Here is a 5,449-nt window from a genome sequence, read left to right on the forward strand (position 1 = left end):
AAGATTTTCTTTAATTTTTTTATCTTTGATTTCACCAAAGGCTTCCATTTGTTCAGCCTATTAAACCCAGTAAAGGGAGGCATTTGAAAATGCTGTTGTTCTTTGCAGAGCTCGGTTGCAATGGATTTCACTGGCCACAGTGCCCCTATAAAAGAGGAACATCATTTTCTCTCACAAGACCTTACTGAAATACATCAGTTTAATTACAGAATATTTTGCAAGGGTGGAAAATAATTATTCTGCATACAAAGTGGAAAAGGCCCAAAATTGCCTCATTAATGTTAATTCACTGTAGCCAGCACGTAGTGAGTAGAGACTGGAGCTCCTTGATGAATGGCACTCCCTCCATGCCAACATGCTCTGCATCCTAACGGCTGAAAGCAGCTCATTTTATGGGTGCAAAGGGGTGGAGAGGAGACAGGACCAAGGGCACACAACCTGAACATGGACCAACACAGTGGTGGCACCAACTTGTGTGGGATCCCAGAGTTTAGAGCCTGGGGCATCCCTGAGGGGATAGCTCTTCCTAGCCCATCCTGGGTTCTGCTCTGGGGATCAGGCAAGAGTGGCAAATCAAGGGAAGGTAAAAATTTGGGATTAAAATTGGGAATTTTCTCCAGTGAGGTCTTGGCTTTCCTTTTATTACCACTGGCCTCAGATACAAATTTTCCCTAAACCAGGAGTCTCTGATCACTCTGTGAATCTTGGCCCATGGTTCAGGGATAGCATATGGTCCATGGCACCTTTCAGCATCAGACACAGGTCACACGGGGGAAGACACAACACCACTCCACACATGCTTCTCCCAAGTGGACAAGTCAGTGTGCCCTGGGTATACACCTGCAATGACAGGGAGAACCAATGCCACGGATTTTGAATCATGACAGGGTTTGCCATCATCATCTGACTGTAATGCATATATCAGGACAGCCCAGAAAAGGACATATCCTCTGACAGAGGTGTTCAACCGGTACTAGACAAATTCCTTCATGGAGCTACAGACTCTTGTACAACAGTGGAAATGGCTAAGCCTGTTGTTTCTGCTCTCCACTGGCCCTTTGGGGAGGTCTCATGGACTCACAAGCATCGGTAGACCAGAGGATTAAACCATTCTTCTGGTACACCACATGGGAATGTGACCTTCAAAGAGAACCAAAGCACTGCCCAACACCTCTGGGGTTAATTGTTGTGTTAAATTGATTTTTGTTTACATTCCCAAATACTTGGGGGAAAATTCTTTTGCTGATTCGGCACATGAGGCTCAGTAAAGTTTTAGTGGGGCTGTATCTCAATCATTTAGAACTGGCATAGGCAATCCAAGTCAGTGAGGAGTTGTCTCATTTTATTTTAGAGACACGATACATCTTTTGATTTATCCTAAGGCAGGCACATAAAATGGTTTGGGGAATTACTTTAGCAGTGGCCATTTCTCTTCTGTGACTAAAAATGGGAGCTTTGGGTGACTCAGTCAAATGGAGTAGATACATTTGTGTTTAGATGTGTGATGGAAAATGAAGTTAATTCCACACAGTGATGAACGGGGCTTGCATATTGCAACACAACAATGCAGGAAAAGAAGACTCTTGTATTGTATGTATACGTCACAGAAGAAGATCGAGATTGTATTAAGAAAGCACAGTGAGAAGCAGGAAAGAAGAAAGGAGCGATGCAGCCCGAAGATCACGCTCAGGGTGACCCAATGAGCCAACAGTTCATGTTTGGAACTCTTTGCCATTCAAATCATTGCATCTGAAATTCAGTCTTAGTAACAGCCAGGGCATCTTTATAACCCATAATCAGTGGTTGCTCCTTTACTCTATAAAACAGCATCAGCTTCTGCTGCAGCACAGCATGGGAAATGTCTTTACTGCAAAGTGGTTTACTGGGTACCAGTTTTCCTCTCTTCTTTCTCCTGAATTTAATTCAGCTAGAGATATCCTGGATAAAGACCAGCATAAGCCTTGAGAACAGCTGAAATAAGCAGTGAGCTGCACTGTCCTATCAAGATCAAAGTTCATCCATACTCAGAAAAGCAAAACTGGAGGGACATTTTTTCCAAGGACTGAATGTGATCTGAAAGATTGGATCCTTCAAAATCCCAAGGGACAGTAAATGCCAGTCCAGTCTGACCAAGAAATCTTTAGCAGTAAAATAGAATCTTGCCTGAGCAAAATGTTTCCTTATCCAAGGAGAGAACCACTCATTTTCAATCTAGTGGTACTTTTTTGGGAGGTGTTGTATATAGTGAAAAAGAAGAATAAAAATAAGGAGAGCTTAGTGGCTGTGCTTAAAAATGAGCAGTTTTTGATCAGCTAGCTGTCTGTTGATTTCCTCAGATGGATATGCCCTTTTCAAAAAAGCTACTCTTTCTCTTATCCCAAGGAATGAATCAAAACAGAAACTCCACTTTAAATCAACCTCTTTCTAACTTTCTTCCTCTGGAGAGAAGGAAACCAAATTCTCTGTGTAGGCATGGATTTATACACACACGGGCATCCAAAGCAGTAAACAGTAACCCAAGCATCTCTAGTTTTCAGCCTCCACATATCATAGTCATGTGTTCAAAGATAACCATAAAAAATAACTATTTGCCATCAGAGTGCTTGTAAAAGAGTTCTCTTTCTGACCTGTTGGGAACCAGCTGGTGCTGGCAGGGCAGCAAGGGCCTTTTTATCTCAAACCTCCAAATTTTCATCTCTTTGCTCATGTAATTTTGCACCTAATTGAGTGGTTTTGAAAACCCACCCCATAGAGCTATCCTTCTCTGCCATGGCCACAGTGTCAAAGAAAATAAGTTCCCAGACACTTCTGTCTATAAATAATTCATAAATAATGGATCACCATAAGGTGATCCACAGGGAGTGTTGAGAAGTATCTCATTACTGGCATAGTTCTCCATTTTCTATCAAATTGCTTGTTTCTTCTCCCAGCCCAAAAGCAAAGGTGCAGGACTGCAGGGCTTCCTAAACACCATCTCCAGCATCTTCTTCCTCCCATGATAGATGTCACAGCTGGCATGGGAGCTGTCATCTCCAGAGTGGGGCTCAGGAATGAGACTCACATTCACTTGAAATCTTCACAGCAATTTTCTGGAATGAAAGGATATCAGATCTAGTCACACAGCCAAACTCCAGTCTCGGTAACCTGCTAACTCCTGCTAACCCAAATTCCCTCTTACAGTTTCAGCAGGACACATGAATCTTCTTGGTTAATCTTCTGCTTCAGTTTATCTCTGAGACAGGTGTGTTTTGGTGGAGAAAAGGGATTTCTGTAGGTTTGCCATGAAAACCCGTTTTGAGTTTTGGAGCAAACACCATAATGTTGGCTTTACTTGGGTGAGCATCAACAGCCTGGTTTCCAGCAAGTAAGAGTTATTACTGAAATGGGAGCTCGGAGCAACAAATAATGCAGGTATTCATAGTAGCTATTTGTCGAGGACCAAGAATTAGAATGGGAATGATTTCGGAAGTGGAAAAATATGTACAGCAATTGAACGGACTGTATGATGCAGACTTTACAGTTATTATGTATATACACATTGTATGTTTCCCCAGAATTTGTATCTCCCGGACACGTCCCAGCTTGTTCACTTCCCTGCTCCCCTGTTTCTCTGCTGATTGGCCGGAGAAGCTGCAGAGAGGAGACAGCCCCCATTCGCCCTTTCTTTCCCCGGTTCCTTCTGCGCTCCTCCCCCTTTTGCCTGTGTCCCTATCCTGGTTTGTCCCCCCACTTGTCTGTCTCATGCTCCACCCCATGTTCTGGCCCTTTCCCCTCCTGAGCTGATAAAGGACCGTGTGCACGCTGGAATAAAGGATTTTACCGGCACCCTATCTTTGTGTGTTGGCTCCGTGCTGTGCCATGGCCCCATTCCCCCTTCGGACCACAGCAGCTATTGAACGGGACTCAAAGCTGAAAGAGGATAGATTTGGATTGGATATTAGGAAGAAATTCTTTATTGTGAGAGTGGTGAGACATTAGAACAGGTTACCCAAGAAGATATCCCATCCCTGAAAGTGTTCAAGGCCAAGTCGGATGGGGCTCTGAACACCCTGGTCTAGTGGACAGTGTCCCTGCCCATGGCAGGGGGATTGAAACTAGGTGATTTTTCTTCCAGACCAAACCGCTCTAGGACTCGATGATTCTAAACTTCAAGGACACAAAAATTACTGTCTGACTCCCCAGCCCAAACACCCAAGCAACCATGCAGTAGGTATTGCAGGCAAACCTTCACCTCTTGCTATCAGTTCCCCACAAACCATCACCGTGAAGTAAATAGTGCAGCACAAATTTAAAATTTCTACATTGTTTTTGTGCCAAGTCACCAAGTACTTGCATGCTCTGGTTTCTACCACCTTTATATTTAGTCCGTACTTAAACAAGCAAGGGACATAAATAGCTGACAGCTTAAAAGCACCATCTTACACTCTTCTTCTTGCTTTGTAAACACAGACTTTACATCTCCCATAAACTAGAGCCCAGCTATAACTCAGTCTCCCCAGCACTGCTGTTTTTTTGCCTGAGTCCAGGGTATATTGTAGTCAGCTAAACTGCCTCTTTTTTTTGCCTTGAAATTTTTCTTTTTAACAGAATATAGCTTTGTCCATCCTGAGGACTGCTGGGTACATCTCTTAGCTGGAACAGAGTTTCATCAAAGCAGTGTGCTCAAGTCAAGGCAGTACAAGGATGAGATATGAGCCACAGCTTTTTATGACTAAGTTAGAGGAAAGAACTAGTTGAGCTTCTTGAGAACAGATCAACTCTAATGGAAGAAGGTAATGTGTTTGTCTTAGCTTGGAAATCCCCTTGCCAAAGAAAAATTCTACTGGTACAAAAGGTCATGGGGGATGGATGGACGGATAGAGCTGGAAGATGTTAAAGTGTACCTAACTTTGAAGCTTTCTCTTGAGCATTTGGCTCAACAGAAGCTTCAAGGTGCAGTGCCCAGAGTGGGAAAGCCCTGAGCAAATAGGGTGCTTGTGCCAAGGTGCCCCTGCCTTGGGATATGGGGCAGAAAAGCTTAATTCAGGGTCTTAGAGCACCATCTGCTGGCACCTTGCCCCCGAAGGAACTGGGGTGGGTTTGAAGAGCTGTGTCTATGGCGGAGACATTGCTGGGAGCAGGAAAAGGCTGCTGAAGAAACCCCAAGGTCTCCTTTGAGCCTCCTGGGTCCTGCACTTTGGCCACAAAAACCCCCTGAAGCGCTACAGGCTGGGGACAGAGTGGCTGTAGAGCAGCCAGACAGAAAGGGACCTGGGTTTTGCATTGACGAGAAGCTGAACATGAGCCAGCAGTGTGCCCAGGTGGCCAAAAAGGCCAATGGCATCCTGGCTTGTGTCAGGAACAGTGTGGCCAACAGGTCCAGGGAAGTCATTCTTCCCCTGTACTCTGCACTGGTGAGGCCAGACCTGGAGTACCGTGTCCAGTTCTGGGCCTCTCAGTTCAGGAAGGA

Source organism: Pseudopipra pipra, chromosome 2 (genome assembly GCF_036250125.1).
Source record: "Pseudopipra pipra isolate bDixPip1 chromosome 2, bDixPip1.hap1, whole genome shotgun sequence".
NCBI lineage: Eukaryota > Metazoa > Chordata > Aves > Passeriformes > Pipridae > Pseudopipra > Pseudopipra pipra.